The 20,099-nt window shown below is 45.1% G+C and overlaps 1 protein-coding gene across 5 annotated transcripts in view; it reads left to right on the forward strand.

The window, feature by feature from the left end:
• Positions 1 to 20,099, forward strand: part of NBEA (neurobeachin) — an 843,583-nt gene that overhangs the window by 184,828 nt on the left and 638,656 nt on the right. The window lies entirely within an intron of this gene.

A 20,099-nucleotide genomic window follows, 5' to 3' on the forward strand; every position in this document is an offset into this window, starting at 1 on the left:
ATAGCTGCTTTCAACTACCTGAAAGGGGGTTCCAGAGAGGATGGCTCTAGACTGTTCTCAGTGGTAGCAGATGACAGAACAAGGAGTAATGGTCTCAAGTTGCAGTGGGGGAGATTTAGGTTGGATATTAGGAAAAAATTTTTCACTAGTAGTGGGGTGAAACACTGGAATGCGTTACCTAGGGAGGTGGTAGAATCTCCTTCCTTAGAAGTTTTTAAGGTCAGGCTTGACAAAGCCCTGGCTGGGATGATTTAGTTGGGGATCGATCGGTCCTGCTTTGAGCAGGGAGTTGGACTAGATGACCTCCTGAGGTCTCTTCCAACCCTGATATTCTATGATTCTATGTGCATTTACTAACCTTCCCCCTGCATATTCCCAGTCAACCACCTAGCCTATGCAAACCTCAAATGCTGTTGTTTGTCCACTCAGCCTGCTAGCCGAACATAAAACACCAGACCTAATCCCCAAACCATGCTGCACATCTAGCCAATCTCTACAACAACATAGTATTAGGGTTATTATACAAAAGACAAGTAAGATGGAAAATGTCTTACAATGTGCAAGTTCTCCCCAGACTAGGAAGAGACTGTGAAAATGGTATTCCAAAACTGAGACAAAAGCAACAGTTTATTATTGAAGCCTAGAGACCTGAAATACTACAATAAATACTACTTTGGTTTCTCAGCTTCCCCAGCTCCTGTGCCTGATGGTGCATGGCACCCAAGGACAGGACTGTCACAAATTGCAAAATGCATGGAAAGTCTCTGGGGCACGAAAAAAAAGACCAAAACTTGTCAGCATCCCAGAAAAGGGCTAAGAAAACAGAAGAGTAGAGGGATGTTCTCCTTGCAGAGAGACAGAAGGACTGAGAAATTGTCCTTGCTGAGAGAGAAGAAGACAGAATTGACAAGGGAAACCACTGAGAAAGACAGGGATGGGCAAAAACAGCTCCTGGACCTGATATAAAAAATTAGTCTTGATGGAGAGCATTTTGCTGCAATGTTCTGGCTCAGCATCTCAACCAAAGCCCTACCATGTCCTGCAGCCCATGGAGAATAACGCGTACTGGGAGCAGCAGTACTGTTTCTAAAGTTCAAACGAGGTACTTTCGTCCCTCCACCACCACCACCCAGGATGTTGAAAACAGTGAATGCAGGGAGCCCTCCTTAACTTCTACACCCACAAATGATGGTTTCTTCCCACACCATCCTATACCAGAAGGCAAAGATAACATGCAGAAATCTCCTACCTACACATGCATGTGACCAATACAGCACAAACATTTGTACAAACTCAGAACTTCTAGGCATTTGTTACACATCTTCACTGTAATGTTGTATAAGGTTTGCTTTGTTTTATGTTGTGATTGGAATCAATAAAAGTTTGCAGTTTTGTTCTATAAATGGTGTTTATTATTTGTGCTATTTGATCAGTAAAATTTTTTTCACAAAACTTCACTAAAGTCTCATAAAACACCAGATCTCCCATAAATATGATAAACACCCCAGTCAGTTGCATAAAGCATTTTAAAAGCCAAATCTTCTGTTTGAGTAAAACCATACACAGAGTTATGAAACCATGCCACAGTGCATAATAAAATTATATTTCAACACCTCAACTCGTAGCCTCAGAATAGGAGCACAGGGCATCCCTGACCTGTGGCCCTGATGATTTGCTGTAGTTGGCAAAGGAAGCCTCACTGGTTGTTCATAGCTGCCTGAAACTCTTTGCATCTCTGCCTCCCACCTGTTACTGATGTGCTCTCTCTCCCTCTCACAGATTATTATGCAAAACCCAGCAAGCAGTTGTGACAGGAATCTCCAGCCTCACTATGTGACAAGGTCACCTTCCTTTCAGACTTATAAATACACACTTCATTGTCATTTTGTAGCTACTCAGGATATAATTCAGAAGGTCCTTTCTGGCATCCTAAGTGTCCAATAAAAGGCTTCATAAGGCAGGGAAGTTAAAGATAAGCGGGCTATCCCAGAATCACAGTGGGAATCACAACACCGTTATGGTATATAGTTGTCCTGGGAGCAAAAATGCCAATTTTTGTTAAATAAAACAGGCATGAGTTTTAAAAGATGCTAGTATCATGAACCTTTCCAGGCTACCTCATCAACTATACCTTGGCGCAGCATGGAGAAATACCCCTTTCTGTTTGTAAACCCTGAGGCCTGGCGGGTGGGGGGGAGCAGGAGAGTGGGCACAAGGTTCCCATCAGTGGCCCCAGTATAAATCAGGAATCCCAACCACTGCAAATCCACCAATTTCCTGTGCATTGCCAAGCTTTCCAAGCCATACCATCAACAACTTCTTTATAGCAGCACACACCTCCCTGGCAACAGCCCCGACAGCTGATCTTACTAACACCAGATTGCTTAGCTATTAATCCGTATCAGTTGGAGATGGTGAGTTTCCAGATGGCTATGGCCACACATTTTCCAAAATTAAGGGAAGGTTTCATGTTGGTGTGATGGTAGTGCAGCTTCAGGGTGAGCTCTGGCTAGACCCCTATGTACATGGCATGTCAGTCTGAAATTTTGCCTCCTTTGCTGGCCATCCCAGAACCAGATCACTGTCCTTTCCGAATAGTCGATGCTGGTTTCCCAAACCCAGAAATGGCATAGAATCAAGTGAAGCTGCTCCAGAAAAATTGTATCCATGAGTAGTTGTCCAATTTCCTCCTCTTCTTCCTCTACCAAAATTGGCTCAGCAGTATGGCAGCTAGCTTCCAGATCTGTCTGGGTGCATGATTATAAATGTGTGTGCATCAGAAATTGTGTGTTAATTGGTGCCTGGGCAGTGGCAAGTAACTGACGTCCCCCGAGCCTGACAGCAGTTTTAAAATGGCTTTGGCTCACAAAAGACAGAAGAATCATGGAAATTTTAGTTTGATCTTAAGTCCCAGAATTCTAGGGGCTTCCTGTAGGTATCCCACAATGTGCCATGAGAAAAATTCCAGAATCTGTAGAGCCCAGCAGGGGGACAAAGCACTATGGGATACCTGCCCAGAATGCTAAGTGCTTGCTTTGAAAAAAGTCAATGCCATGTGTATGCACTACATGATGGGTTGTCACTCCCAGGGTGCAGTCTGGGAGCCACGGGAACTGCTGTGCTTCCTAACCAGTCAACTGGGTTGCCCCTTCTCACACTACTCTGCTGGTGATTCAGCTAGCCTCTCCAGGCCCTGTTCTCACCCAAAATGACAGCAGGTGGCATCAAACACCCAACTGAGCTACCTGAGTGCTTTATCTAAGTCACTCAACGACAAACAGAAGACAACAGCTAATTTCCCATCTCCCCAGCCTTGCCCCCTTGTTGGATATACACCCAGAATTATACCATCTTGCATTGCACAGGGATCTGTACAATGCAAGCTCATTAATATAGATCGCTTTCCCCTCAGTGTGGGACTAAGTTACAGGCACTAAGCCTGTGTTAACCAAGGTGAGATTTTCCCAGACACTTCACTTCAAAGACACACTGGTTAAAATAAACCATAAAACAAGTTTCTTTACAACAGAAAGATAGATTTTAAGTGATTATAAGTGATAGCAAACAGATCAAAGCAGATTATCTAACAAACAGAAACTGCAAACTAATCCTAATATACTAGATCGAAAGGATTTGGATTAGCAATTTCTCACCCTGATTGATTATACAAGCAGTCCACCAAGTTTCCATACGTAGGTTAGAAATCCCTTTAGCCTGGGACCAGCACTTCCGCCAGTTCAGTCTTTGTTCCTCAAGAATTCTCTTTTGTATAGTTTTTCCATATGGCAGGAACCCTTTGTTCCAAGCTAAGTTTCCAGCCCGGTTTGTGGAAAAATATAGGTACCAAAATGCAGTTCAATGTCATGTAGTCTGGTCACATGCCCTTACATGCTGTGCTGAGTCATAGCAGCCATTACTCATAGGCTGTCTGGAGCATTCTCAGGAAGGCTCACCAGGTGGGGGATAAGCTTCTCCTAAAGTCTACTATTTCCTTTAATGGCCCATTACCTTGAACAGGCCCTTCACAACCAGCTGTCTAGACTGGAAGCATCTTGCCGAGTGGGTGTTACTCAGGTGTAACCACATCTGAAATACAGATAAATAGTTAATATTCATAACTTCAGATATGAAAACGATACATGCACACAAATAGGATATTCATATTTTTCATAGACACCTTACATGGCACATTTTGTATCATAACATTTTGTATCATACATCATAACTATGTCATAATCATATAATGATACAACTATGATGAATATGGGGTGCTGTGTCACAGCTGGGGACAAAGCACTACGGATAGCTGCCCAGAATGCTGAGTGCTCACTTTGAAAAAAGTCAGTACCATGTGTACGCGCTGATTCAGAGCAAAGCAGCGAAAACCCGACCATGTGGATGCAATTATTTTGGAATGTTTATTCTGCAACAGTTTAACAGAAACCTAATCCACAAGCATACACTCTTCCTTGCCCCATGTGTAGCTAAGCCCTTAGAAAGATACCAAGTCCTGATTTAAAGATTTACAGATTTGATATAGATTAGTTTTGAAAGTACAAACCTATAGTAGCAATCAATAGTAAATTAATTTTATATGAATTCAAATAAATCCTTTATTTTGCCATGGTCTTTCTGGGACTTGATCCTTTTTCAGCTCTTTTGTCTGTGCTTTTTGGAAACAATTATACGTGTATTACAATCCCAGGCCAAAACAAAATCGCTTACCTTTTAATTAAGGTTTCAGTACCAAGATGCTGTGGGTCTTAGTTGTTGTTTCTTTTCTTGTTACTGCTAGAACTGTCAGTCTTTATTTTATCAAGAAGAAGTCATCTCACTCATTTTTACCATAAATGAGAATAGTTTGTTTGGTTGTAACTCTGATCTTGCTGTAGGCCATCCTTGGAAAAATGTCAGTTTTAGTTTATGCAAAATTGGCTCTGTGTTCACTCTGAGGTTTTACTAACTTTGAACTAGTAACAGATGTATGCTTCATTATGTGAGTATCACTTTCAGGTGATCATGTGTTCACTGACTTGCCAAGTGTATCTAGTGTGGATGATTGCTTACCAATTTTGTATTCAACAGAGATTACACTTTTTAGCATCATGTGTTGGGTATAGGAGGTGCTGAAAAGAAAGACTTCATTGGATAAAGTTGGGTATTTTGTAATGAGATCTTATATGCATCTTTTATTTCCCATTAATATTGTGTATATGTATGATGTGCACATGCAGTATAGTATATTGGGGGAATATACCACCAGCAAATACAATCGCCAACTCCAGCATAAGAAATCCAAACAGTGTCCTTTGCAATTTGTACCTAGATTTCTTGTTGCCTTGTTTAGAGATTTCACTCCAGTTGTGATCAGATGCTCCTCCAGCATAAAATGTGCATGTAGACCTTCAAAAGATGCACCTATTGACAAAACAACTGGCTAGTTAAATTGTAATTTTAAAACTGGTGGATTGATGATTGGTGTTTTTAGCTACTTAAATGCCAGTTTTGACTTCCTAGTGGTAGGTAATCTTATCTTCTAGTGATTTTCTTAAGGATTTACTTGTCATAGATATTTTTTGGCAAAAACTGTATTATCCTCCATCTCTGAAGAACAACTGATTTTATTCTTTACTGAACCACAGGTAAGCTATCCATGCTCAAGTTATGGGCAACATAGAATTGTTCTGTTAGACAAGTTTTCCAGAGAATGAGAGAGAGAGATCACATTCCTCTGAAGATCTTCCTAGTTGTCTCTAGTTTTGACTAACAAAATATTTTTTGTCATTTCCAGATTTTTCCACTTCACTGACAAAATGATATGAACTGTTTTAAAATTAAACACCACTAAAATTCATGAAAGCTAGCCTTTTCCAATATTAATACTGCCACTGGTTTTAATTTTAATGTATTTTGATACATATTACATATATAAAATATGTAAAACAGCAAGGCAAATATAAAGCATATGTAATAAAAATAGTGAACTATAAAAAGGGAGATTTTTACTAAAATATAATTAGGCATGTTAAAGGCCCTAGAAATATTTTTAAAAGACAATCCAGATTATGAACACTGATGTGGAGTACTTCTATTTTAAAAATTACACAATTTTTCAAGCTAAGAGTATCTATAAAGGACTCCCTCTTTTTTGGACACCTACATAAATAAATAAAAACAGTTTTAAAAAACCTTCATTTATTAAAATTGCTCCTGAACTTGTAATCATTTTATTTTTGAGCCACTTGTGTAATTATTAGCCCATGACAACCTCTAACATACTGCATACTTTTTCTGTACTATCCAAGAGAAACACATTACATTTGTTATAATGAAGGAATTCATTATACCTTCATTTTATGTGTGTATTCATCTGGACTGAGTGTTTAAATTTCACTGGCACTAAGCTCATAGATACTTCTTGAACACACTTAGATGCACACACTGAGAAAAAAAATCTAAGTTGGGGGTGACTGATTTGATTTTAAAAGTTTATAAATCATGGCCATGTGAATTTAAGAAATAAAATGTGAATTGTTGCAACAGTGAACTTTTTATTTAGAGAAACATTATGTAGTAATATAATCATTAAATCTTCTATTCAGCTGGGTATTGCCATATTATAGAGTGAGCCTCTTAACTCATCCTATTCTATCTGGAGATTATAACATATAGCTGTAGCATCGCAGACTGATACGTCTTTTTGCACTACTTGCAGAACAATTCACTTAAAGTGTGACATCTTGTGGCACTAATTATTTTTGAGAGCCTGAGAAGCCAGCTTCTGTTGTCATGCTTTCCAGAACCCAGCAATGCAGGCTGAATGAGATGAAAGTAGTAGAGTGAATCATGTTTTTTAACTTCCTTTTCTTATTTCATTTGTAACTGAACATCATTTAAATTATTTTAGTGGCTTTCCCTTTCTCTCTCTATATATATTTTCCTTTTAAATATCATTCTTTAACAATACAATGCACACAGGATTTTCACTCTTGGACCTCAGCTTGCTAGTGCAAGACAAGGTCTTAAAATTATCAGCTTCTGAAACTCTGGTAGGAGTAGGAACAGCTCCCATCTTCCATTCCATCTTTCATTGCCTCAGCTCCCTCTAGGACCTTGTCAGTTATTTTCTAGCCATAGCCTATATAGCAACTCCCTGCAAGAGCTCTGTACTGAACATTCTTCTTTGAGAGCTGTCCCCATGGGTGCTCCACTCTAGGTGTTGGTGCGTCCCTGTGCCTTCGCTCTGAGGTTTTTACAGGAGTACTCATACGGGTCGCGCATGCGCAGAGCTTGCCCCCCGCTCTGAGTGTACCTTAATAGTACGTGTGCACGACTGGTCTCCTCAGTTCCTTCTCTGCCGTCCCTGGCCTGAGACAGAGCTCAGCAGACTCGTTAGAAAACTTTTTCTCCCTTGTTACTCTTACCCTGTTAGATAGTTAGTTACCAATAGTATTAGTTATTAGTGTTACCAGTAGTGTTAGTTTCTCTCTCAAAAAAAATAAAAAATAAAATTCTCTTAGTTCCTGTCAGCGCAGCCACTTTCAACATGCTGGCTTCCCAGGCTTTAAGCACTGCTCTGATTGTAAGGATGCCATCCCTCTGTCAGATGGCCATTCAAAATGCATAAAATGTTTGGGGGAGTCCCACATCCCCCCAAAATGTGCCCACTGCAACAAACTTAAGTCTAGGGCATGAAAGGACAGGGAGTTGAGGCTAAAGCTGCTCCTGCTGCAAAGATCCTTAGGGTCCGCTTCAGACCCAGGCACTGATTCTGGCTCCGCTCCATGCCACAGCCCCCCCCACATCTAAGAAGATGAAGAAAACTTCAAAAAACCATCACCTTCTGTCACCTGCGAAGCGAACTTCGCGGGAGAAGGCTTCTCCCGGCAGGTCTACTGCCTCCCTCCCAGAGCTTCCCCAGCTGAACAGTTTTTTGACGCACTGGGCGCAACCTGCCTGCAGGTGTGGTAGTAGCGCACTGCTCCGGTGCCGAGGCTTCAGGCTTCCAGTTGCCTGCCTCTCAGGTGGCACCTTTCGGCACTGCGGTGGAAGCGGTGCCGACACATGCAGCCGTGTCTGACCCCCAACAGGCTATCACCGTCCCGTCACCGACACCCGCTGAGCTGGCCGGCAGCCAAACAACTTTACAGAACACCGGTGTAGAGGAACTTTTTGTTGCAGCAGATTCCTTTTGCACAGCCCTCACCACACAGAGGCGCTTCAGCACTGCAATTTACACAGTCAAGTGACCTGCTTGTCACCCATTCTGCAGTCACCCTTACTGAATGCCTACTTCTTGACAAATGCTCAGCCAGTCCGAACAGCCTTCCTCCAGTGAGGAGGAAGCTGGTCTCCAGGAGGATTTTTCACCATATGAAGAGTTTCGTCTTCAGACCTCAGTTAATACAGGTCACAGAAACATCGCCTTCTCCTACTCTCAGGATCCTGCCCCGTGGATGGTACCACAGTGGCAATATTGATCCCATGGGCATCCAATCCTCAAGACCACACTCGCTATGCCACCTCAACCAGGCCCGACACTGGCCCGGCACCACAAGCTCATGAACCTGCCACTGGTGCCAGTCACCAGACAGCACCATCAGAAGTGCAGAATCAGGCACGACCTGTCTCTAACCCAGTAGACCCAGTTGTTACGCCTGACGAAGCCCTGCTTCCTCCTCCCCCGTCATCTTCAGATGACTTTTCAAAATTTCAAGACCTTTTCAAAAGAGTGGCCAGTAAATTAAGAATCAATCTGGAGGAGGTTCCTGAACAGCAGCATGAGTTAATGGACGTCCTGCAGCCGCCGCCTTCTTCCAGGGTTGCATTGCTGATCAACCCAGCCCTTCTGGAACCTGCCAAAGCCATCTGGCAGACTCCTGCTGCAAGCTTACCTACCTGCAAACAAGTGGACCACAAGTACTTCATCCCTTCCAAGGGCTCTGAATTTCTTTTCACGCATCCAGCACCTAATTTGCTGTAGATGGCGCAGTCAACCAAAAGAACAAGCACCAGTATCCCCGCTCCACCCCAGCCGATAAAGACTGTAAACGTTTAGATCTGCTTGGACGTAAAGTATACGCATCTTCCCACCCTACAATTTTGAATTGCTAATTTTACGGCCGTTCTGGCAAAATGTGATCACAAAAATTACAACAAATTCATGGACTTTATTGAGGACATTCCAGAAGCAAAGAAACAACAATTCATTGCTTTAGTCTCTGAGGTACAAATCATATCATGTACCGCTCTTCAAGCAGCCCTTGATGCGGCCAGTACTGCAGCAAGATCCACCGCTACGTCAGTAGTCATGCACCGAGGTTCGTGGCTCTCTTCCTCTTCATTTCCTCGAGAGGGGTCCAGACTACTATTGAAGACCTTCCATTCAACAGCGACAAACTGTTTGTCTCCACAACGAACGATGTCCTTCACTCAATGAAGGATTCAAGGGCAACTCTCCGGTCCTTAGGAATACAAACCCCTACGAACAGAAGGCAACAATATAGATACCAACCTTACCAATGTTCACACTACCCCACATATACCCAGCACTTCCAGAGATCACACGACCAACAACAGCAACAACACCAGAGACCCAGATACCAGCGTTGCCGCCCCAATTCTGCGGTAGTATCTCAACCCCTTCCGAATAACAAGCAGATTTTGAAGCCTTGGTCGAGGGTTTTGAAAACAATTTTCCCACTTCAGCGCTTACACTACCTGTCCCTACTTTTGGACACTGCCTACAACCATTCTTCCATTAATGGTACAACATTACCACTGACAAGTGGGTTTTAGAGGTCATCACACTTGGCTATTCCATCCCCTTCCTATCCATGCCTCCTACCCACCCACCCTCCCCCGTCCCTCTTCAGGGACCCCTCTCATGAGCAACTGCTCCCGCAAGAAGTACATCATCTCCTTGGGAGCAGTGGAGCTTGTGCCCAAAAGACACAGAGGGAAGGGGTTTTACTCCCATTATTTCTTAACAGAAAAGAAAATGAGGGGGTTGGCGACCAATTCTGGACCTCAGGTGGCTCAACAATTTTATCAAGAAAAAGTTCAAAATGGTTACTGTCGCCACCATAATCCCAGTGCTGTAGCAGGGTGATTGGTTTTGAGCCCTCGACCTACAGGATGCTTATTTTCATGTGACAATACATCCAGCCCACAGACACTTCCTTCATTTCACCCTCAGCTCGACATATTTTCAATACAGGATACTACTCTTCGGCCTATCCACTGCCCTCCGTGTTTTTTCCGAGCTCCTGGATGTAGTTACTGCCCACTTCAGGAAGCAAGGAGTCACAATATTTCCTTACCTAGACGACTGCCTCCTCAAAGTCTCAATGCTCAACGAAGTGCTTTGATTCACGCAACTCACCATCGATAGTTTCCTGTCCCTTGGCCTACAAATAAACAACGACAAATTCACATTAATTCCTACCCAGCACCTGGAGTTCATCGGAGCACACCTCGATTCCCGGATGGGAATAGCATCTCTCCTGTCCTATTGCTTCAACACCATAAAGCAGCTGGCAACATAACTTCTCAACAGTCCTCAAGTCACCGCTCGAGACTGTTTACAACTACTAGGTCACATGGCTTCGTGCACTTTCGTGGTCAAAAATGCCTGACTCTACATGAGGTGCTTCCAAGCTTAGTTGGCCACGGTTTACAGACCCAATGTGCATTCCCTAAACAAACCCCTATCCATACCTTTCCAAGTCAAGGACCGTCTCCTGTGGTGGATGGTTGCCTCCAACCTCTTCCCTTTCTCCAGGAGGCTCCATCCATCATAATGACTTGTGATGCATCCCCTGCGTGGGGTGCTCACACATTACATCACACAGCCCAGGGGCTATGGTCTCCAATGGAAACCTCCATGCACATAAACGTCCTGGAACTTTGTGCTATGAGCAATGCCTGCCGTCACTTCCTCCCATTAATCCGGAACCAACATGTACAGATAATGACAGACAACATTGCCTGCATATTCTGTGTAAATGGGTAGGGAGGAGCTTGCTCTCATTTGCTTTGCACAGAAGCTGTGAAACTCTGGAACTGGTGCCTTGCGAACAATATCCGGATATCAGCCGCCTACCTTCCCGGGGCTATGAATACCACAGCGGACGAATTAAGCAGACAGTTTCCATGGGACCATAAATGGGAGATAAACTAAACGATCATAATCAACATATTCCGCATTGGGGCTACCCAACCATAGACCTATTCGCAACTGCGGAAAACAGGAAATGCCCCGAATTTTGCTCTAGAGCAGGACTGGGCAAACACTCCCTGGGAGATGCATTTATGATTCCGTGGCACCGGAACTTACTCTATGCTTTCCCCCCAATCCCGATTCTCAACAGAGTTCTGACAAATATGCAAACAGATCGTGCCAAGGTGATCCTGATTGCTCCAGCATGGCCTAGACAACCATGGTTCCCATTCCTCACCAGGATGTCAACTCAACCACCAACCTCATTGCCTCTCATTCCAAACCTCCTATTGCAGCAACACTGCCGATTTCTCCACCCCAACCTGTCCATGCTTCACCTCAAAGCTTGGTTCCGACATGGTTCTCCCAAAACGAAATAGCAAGCTCTGACGAAGTTCAGAGTGCTCCTACATAGCACAACACAGTCTACTTGCACCACCTATTTCCAAAAGTGGAAAAGATTTACGCAATGATGCTCAACTAAACAACTGCCTGCTATGTCTCCACCTCTTCCTCTTATATTCAACTACATGTTAGACCTCAAACAATCTGGCCTTTCTTTTAGCTCCATCAAAGTCCACCTGGCTGCTACGACAACTTTCCATGATAAAATTGACAGTACCTCTGTGTTTGCTCATCTGATCACTAAATGTTTTCTCAGAGATTCATAGATACTAAGGTCAGAAGGGACCATTATGGTCATCTAGTCCGACCTCCTGCACAACGCAGGCCACGGAATCTCACCCACCCACTCCTGCGAAAAACCTCTCACCTATGTCTGAGCTATTGAAGTCCTCAAATCATGGTTTAAAGACTTCAAGGAGCTGAGAATCCGCCAGCAAGTGACCCGTGCCCCATGCTACAGAGGAAGGCGAAAAACCTCCAGGGCCTCTTCCGATCTGCCCTGGAGGAAAATTCCTTCCTGACCCCAAATATGGCGATCAGCTAAACCCTGAGCATATGGGCAAGATTCACCAGCCAGATACCCAGGAAAGAATTTTCTATAGTAACTCAGATCCCACTCCATCTAACATCCCATCACAGGCCACTGGGCCTATTTATCATGAATATTTAAAGATCAATTAATTACCAAAATTATGTGAGCTGTAGCTCACGAAAGCTCATGCTCAAATAAATTGGTTAGTCTCTAAGGTGCCACAAGTACTCCTTTTCTTTTTGCATCATACCAAAGGATTTCAATCCCTATACCCAGATGTTAGACATCCTACTGCTCCACGGGACTTTCACTTAGTATTATCTTGCTTAACTCAACAACCATTTGAACCCCTAGCCCCTTGCTCCCTCTTACACCTTTCTATGAAAACAGCATTCTTAGTGGCAATCACTTCTGCCAGACGGGCAGGAGAAATAGCAGCTCTCATGGCAGACCCACCATATACCCTATTTTTTAAGGACAAAGTTACCCTTCAATTACACCCCAAATTTCTTCCAAAGGTCCATTCATCATTCCACATCAATGAACCAATACACCTGCCGACCTTCTTTCCTAAATCACATGCAAACTCTTTTGAATCCATAATGCATACCCTAGACGTATGCAGGGCTTTGTCCTTCTATTTGCATAGAACCAAGCCCTTTAGGAATTCTTCTAGACTCTTTGTCTCCGTCGCAGAGCGATCCAGGGGGACACCTATTTTGACCCAGAGACTTTCAAAATGGATTTCTGACTGTATCCAACTCTGTTATCAGATACAGAAAGTTATGCCTCCAGCAGACATCAGAACTCACTCACCTAGATCGATGGCTACCTCCGTGGCTTTTCTAAGCAAAGTTCCCCTGACTGATATCTGTAAAGCAGCCACTTGGTCTGCTGAACGCACTTTTGCTAAGCACTATGCCCTTACTCAGGGCCCCCTCTCGGATGCACGATTAGGCAGAGCTGTTTTATCTACTGCATTTCTACCCAAGGCGAAGTCCCTATCTCCTTGAGATACACTGCTTTTAAGTCACCTGGAGTGGAGCACCCACAGGTACAGCTCTCGAAGAAGAAGAAGTTACTCACCCTGTGCAGTAACTGATGTTCTTCGAGATGAGTGTCCCTGTGGATGCTCCACTACCCACCCTCCTCCCCTCTACTTCAGAGTTGGGGTAGTCTCTGTTGTAGAGAAGGAACTGAGGAGACCGGTCACGCACGCGTACTATTAAGGTACACTCAGAGTGGGGGAGGGGGGACAAGCTTTGCACGTGCGCAACTGGTACAAGTACTGCTGTAAAAATTTCTGAACGAAGGCGCAGGGATGCACCAACGCCTGGAGTGGAGCACCCACCGGGACACTCATCTCGAAGTTACTTCAGTTACTGCACAGGGTGAGTAACCTCCTCTTGTCTACTGCAACTGCAGTACTTGTTTTTGAGACTCTTTAAGTTTGCTTTGATAGCTCAGTTACATTTTCCTTTGGTCTCTCCCTCTATTATGAGCTCCTCTCTCTCCAGCACCTTTTTCATTACAAATTTAGCACTGGCTTCAGCACAGAGCATATGATGTGTTTCTGACAGTGCTGTCAGATTGATGCCATTTTGATGTGTGGTGTACATTTAGGTGTAGTGGTAACCTGAAGCAATTCAGAGTCATTAGCATATCCATAACATCTGCTGCACAAACAGGTGAAGCTACATAAAGGCACTTTCACCAGATCTCGACTTCTATGTAAGTAACAAGGTTAAGGTCAGGCTTCCTCCCAGAGTCTAAAAGTGCTTGAGTCTACATTTGTGGCAACAGAGCTACTCCTGTTAGTGCTTTACTGCTTGTATTTCTTGACATCAGATCACCAGTGTATGCATGCTCTTAGGTCAACCTGTTGGTATTTAGAGACCTATCTTTTTTAAACCCTCTCCGCATTTTGAACTGTCTTTTCTAATGGGGCAAGAAAATTGTTCTTTGATGAATGAGAATTAGACTGTATTTATGCTTGGATTCTTTTGGAACATTACAATTTGGGCCAGCTGCTGAAGGAGCACTTATATTCTGTGCCCTAATGAGCCTTTTTTGTCACCTAAGTTCTGCCTGAAGTTGATACTGTCCCCCCACCAATGCATCTATGATCTATAGCAGGGGTTCTCAAACTTCATTGCACTGTGACCCCCTTCTGACAATAAAAATTACTACGGGACCGAAGCCTGAGCAAACCCAAGCCCCGTGCCTGTAGTCTGAGTCCCAATGTGCAGGGCTGAAACCCTCAGGCTTCGGCCTTGTGTGGTGGGGCTTGGGCTTCAGGCCTGGGCTCCAGCAAGTCTAAGGCAGCCCTGGCGACCCCATTAAAATGGAGTTGTGACCCACTTTGGGGTCCTGATCCACAATTTGAGAACAATTTGATGTATAGAACAGAGATTACTGAGCATATAAACTGTCAGAACAGTTCCCTATATACTGTGCAACTACATCATGTGAAGCAGGAGCAGCATAGCAGATAGAGCACCCGGAGGAAGTCAGAAAGCTTCTTCATTGCTTCTCTGCCCTTACAATTGAGACCCAAGACTATGTGGTTTTGAATCACACAAGTCTCTTAATGCACTCTTGTAAACTGTGCTCTTTGGTATAAAGAGTATATACAATCTATACTGATTGTAGTGTGGAGTACCAAAGTTTGAAATGGCTGTATGTTTCTCAGTTTCAATATCGCCAATGTATGTTGCTTGCTGTGCCACACCTTGAAACAGGGCCTTGATTTGTGTGACAGTGGGCCATAAGGCTTGAGAGGCCTTCACTGGGTAGAAAATGACAAGAACTTGAATCTAGAATAGTGGTTTTTCTCCCAATGACTGGCTCCAAGTCATCCAGTGACCCTCAGCAAAACCTAGCTAATGGTTTTGTAGTGGCATCTCTCCTCTCCAGTGAAAATCCATTCATTGGTAATCAATCTCTTGTCTTTGTTCAAAAGTGACATTCCTGCACCCCCACTCCCAATGCCAGTCTGTTGGTCTGTTAGCCAATTTCCTGCTGCCGTTCCACCACCACAATAGGGGGATAGACCTGGCAGAAACTTCACAGGGTGATACCTCTCTTTGTTCACCATTGGCTCTAGCCAATCATTGTTTTTGGGTACAGGTCATATGCCATCTCACACTAAAATAGAAAAGATCTGGCAGGTTGTTTATTCATTCTCCCTATGAGTGTTGCATTCTCTCTCTTATATATTGTACTTTAATTAGAATTTTGCACTGTCTAGGTTTAAGTATGCCAAATGTTTGGGCTCCCAATGCTTCCTTTGGGAAATTATTCTACAGAGTAATAGATCTCTCTGTCATTCAGCCTAAAATTTTCTTTTCCTTAACTTTAATCCAAGGCTCCTGGTTATACCCTCTCTTATGATGATTCCTCTTCCTCCGTAGTGTTTCTATCCCTTAAATATTTGTAGATGGTTATCACATCTCTCCTTTTTTAACCTCTCAAACAGAGGGGCCCATTTCTTAAGCCAGATCTTCCCCATGATTCCACCCCACTAACCAGTCCTGTTCCCATACCTGCCTTGCAGCCATTCGAGATTTCCATGAAGACTGAGCCCTGGTCTACACTAGGACTTTAGGTCAAATTTAGCAGCGTTAAATCGATGTAAACCTGCACCTGTCCACACGATGAAGCCCTTTTTTTCGACTTAAAGGGCTCTTAAAAATTGATTGTCTTACTCCACCCCTGACAAGTGGATTAGCGCTTAAATCGGCCTTGCCGGGTCGAATTTGGGGTTCTGTGGACACAATTCGACGGTATTGGTCTCCGGGAGCTATCCCAGAGTGCTCCATTGTGACTGCTCTGGACAACACTCTCAACTCAGATGCACTGGCCAAGTAGACAGAAAAAGAACCGCAAACTTTTGAATCTCATTTCCTGTTTGGCCAGCGTGGCAAGCTGCAGGTGACCATGCAGCGCTCATCAGCAGAGGTGACCATGATGGAGTCCCAGAATCGCAAAAGAGCTCAGCATGGACTGAATGGGAGGTACGGGATCTGATCGCTGTATGGGGAGAGGAATCCATGCTATCAGAACTCCATTCTAGTTTTCGAAATGCCAAAACCTTTGTCAAAATCTTCCAGGGCATGAAGGACAGAGGCCATAACAGGGATCCGAAGCAGTGCCGCGTGAAACTTGAGGAGCTGAGGCAAGCCTACCAGAAAACCAGAGAGGCGAACGGCCGCTCCGGGTCAGAGCCCCAAACATGCTGCTTCTATGATGAGGTGCATGCCATTTTAGGGGGTTCAGCCACCACTACCCCAGCCGTGTTGTTTGACTCCTTCAATGGAGATGGAGGCAACACGGAAGCAGGTTTTGGGGACGAAGATGATGATGATGAGGTTGTAGATAGCTCACAGCAAGCAAGCAGAGAAATCAGTTTTCCCGACAGCCAGGAACTGTTTCTCACCCTGGACCTGGAGCCAGTACCCCCCGAACCCACCCAAGGCTGCCTCCCGGATCTACTAGGCGGAGAAGGGACCTCTGGTGAGTGTACCTTTTAAAATACTGTACATGGTTTAAAAGCAAGCATGTGAAAGGATTAATTTGCCCTGGCATTCGCGGCTCTCCTGGATGTACTCCCAAAGCCTTTGCAAAAGGTTTCTGGGGAGGGTAGCCTTATTGCATCCTCCATGGTAGGACACTTTACCACTTCAGGCCAGTAGCACGTACTCGGGAATCATTGTACAACAAAGCATTGCAGTGTATGTTTGCTGACGTTCAAACAACATCCGTTCTTTATCTCTGTGTTATCCTCAGGAGAGTGAGATATCATTCATGGTCACCTGGTTATAATAGGGTGCTTTTCTTCAGGGGACACTAAGAGGTGCCCGTTCCTGCTGGGCTGTTTGCCTGTAGCTGAACAGAAATGTTCCCCACTGTTAGCCATGGGGAGGGAGGAGGGTTGAGGGGGTAGCCACACGGTTGGGGGAGGCAGAATGCGACCTTGTAACGAAAGCACATGTGCTATGTATGTAATGTTAACAGCAAGGTTTACCCTGAAAGAGTGTAGCCATTGTTTTATAAAATGTGTTTTAAATACCGCTGTCCCTTTTTTTTTCTCCACCAGCTGCATGTGTTTCAATGATCACAGGATCTTCTCCTTCCCAGAGGCTAGTGAAGATTAGAAAGAAAAAAAAATGCACTCGTGATGAAATGTTCTCTGAGCTTATGCTGTCCCCCCACACTGACAGAGCACAGACGAATGCGTGGAGGCGAATAATGTCAGAGTGCAGGAAAGCACAAAATGACCGGGAGGAGAGGTGGCAGGCTGAAGAGAGTAGGTGGCGGGCTGAAGACAGGGCTGAAGCTCAAAAGTGGCGGCAGCATGATGAGAGGAGGCAGGATTCAATGCTAAGGCTGCTGGAGGATCAAACCAATATGCTCCAGCATGAGCTGCCGCAAAGGCAGCTGGAGCACAGACCGCCGTTACAGCCCCTGTGTAACCAACCACCCTCCTCCCCAAGTTCCATAGCCTCCTCACCCAGACGCCCAAGAACGCGGTGGGGGGGCCAGCTACTCCACCACAGAGGATTGCCCAAAAAGCAGAAGGCTGGCATTCAATAAATTTTTAAAGTTGTAAACTTTTAAAGTGCTGTGTGGCATTTTCCTTCCCTCCTCCACCACCCCCCTGGGCTACCTTGGTAGTCATCCCCCTATTTGTGTGATGAATGAATAAAGAATGCATGAATGTGAAGCAACAATTACTTTATTGCCTCTGCAAGCGGTGATCGAAGGGAGGAGGAGAGGGTGGTTAGCTTACAGGGAAGTAGAGTGAACCAAGGGGCGGGGGGTTTCATCAAGGAGAAACAAACAGAACTTTCACACCGTAGCCTGGCCAGTCATGAAACTGGTTCTCAAAGCTTTTCTGATGCGTACCGCGCCCTCCTGTGCTCTTCTAACCACCCTGGTGTCTGGCTGCGCGTAACCAGCAGCCAGGCGATTTGCCTCAACCTCCCACCCCGCCATAAACATCTCCCCCTTACTCTCACAGATACTGTGGAGCGCACAGCAAGCAGTAATAACAGTGGGAATATTGGTTTCACTGAGGTCTAAGCGAGTCAGTAAACTGCGCCAGCGCGCCTTTAAACGTCCAAATGCACATTCTACCACCATTCTGCACTTGCTCAGCCTGTAGTTGAATAGCTCCTGACTACTGTCCAGGCTGCCTGTGTACGGCTTCATGAGCCATGGCATTAAGGGGTAGGCTGGGTCCCCAAGGATAACTATAGGCAATTTCAACATCCCCAACAGTTATTTTCTAGTCTGGGAATAAAGTCCCTTCTTGCAGCTTTTGAAACAGATCAGAGTTCCTGAAGATGCGAGCGTCATGTACCTTTCCCGGCCATCCCACGTTGATGCTGGTGAAACGTCCCTTGTGATCCACCAGAGCTTGCAGCACTATTGAAAAGTACCCCTTGTGGTTTATGTACTCGCCGGCTTGGTGCTCCGGTGCCAAGATAGGGATATGGGTTCCATCTATGGCCCCACCAAAGTTAGGGAATCCCATTGCAGCAAAGCCATCCACTATGACCTGCACATTTCCCAGGGTCACTACCCTTGATATCAGTAGATCTTTGATTGCGTTGACTACTTGCATCACAGCAGCCCCCACAGTAGATTTGCCCACTCCAAATTGATTCCCAACTGACCAGTAGCTGACTGGCGTTGCAAGCTTCCACAGGGCTATTGCCACTCGCTTCTCAACTGTGAGGGCTGCTCTCATCTTGGTATTCATGTGCTTCAGGGCAGGGGAAAGCAAGTCACAAAATTCCATGAAAGTGCCCTTACGCATGTGAAAGTTTCGCAGCCACTGGGAATCGTCCCAGACCCGCAACACTATGCGGTCCCACCAGTCTGTGCTTGTTTCTGGAGCCCAGAATCGGCGTTCCACCGCATGAACCTGTCCCATTAGCACCATGATGCATGCATTGGCAGGGCCCATGCTTTCAGAGAAATCTGTGTCCATGTCCTGATCACTCACATGACCGTGCTGACGTCGCTTCCTTGCCCAGTATCGCTCTGCCAGGTTCTGGTGCTGCATATACTGCTGGATAATGCGTGTGGTGTTTAATGTGCTCCTAATTGCTAAAGTGAGCTGAGCGGCCTCCATGCTTGCCTTGGTATGGCGTCCGCACAGAAAAAAGGCGCGGAACGATTGTCTGCTGTCCCTCTGACGGGGGGAGGGGCGACTGATGACATGGCTTACAGGGTTGGCTTACAGGGAATTAAAATCAACAAAGCGGGGTGGCTTTACATCAAGGATTATTTCAGACAGGACTTCATGGAGGGTTCCAATGAGAAATGGTGCACCTAAGTAATTGTTCTTATTGGAACAGGCTAGATTTACCTCGCTGCACCTTCTCTGTGAGTGACTGCAGTGTGACCTAGAGGAATGAGTCCCCTAGACGGGGCAGGGGGTGGGCGGGGAGGGGGAGCAAATGAGTACAAAACAAATCTGGTTTATTTATTGTTTTGAGCCACTCCATCTCTTTTCTGCATCTTTGGCTGGCAGCAGACGGTGCAGAAGGACTGCAAGCCATCCACATCTCATGGCTGCTCGGCAGAAGATGGTACAATAGGACTGCTAGCCATCCTCATCTTTTGCCTGCCCGGCAGAAGATGGTACCATAGGACTGCTAGCAATCCGTATTGCCTGCCTGCTCACCATAAGATGGTTCAGTAGGACTGACTGCAGGACTAAAGAGAATGACCTGACAAGTCACTTCTAATGTAGTCCCTGCACCCATGTCTGCCCAGGCGCTCCTGGCCGACGTGACCAGGAGCACCTCGGACATGACGATGAAGGCTACCAGTCCTATTGTACCATCTGCTGCCACAAGGCAATGGGTTGCTGCTGCTGTGTAGCAATGCAGTACCACGTCTGCCAGCACACAGGAGACATACGGTGAC

This window comes from Eretmochelys imbricata, chromosome 1 (genome assembly GCF_965152235.1).
Source record: "Eretmochelys imbricata isolate rEreImb1 chromosome 1, rEreImb1.hap1, whole genome shotgun sequence".
Classification (NCBI taxonomy): Eukaryota; Metazoa; Chordata; order Testudines; family Cheloniidae; genus Eretmochelys; species Eretmochelys imbricata.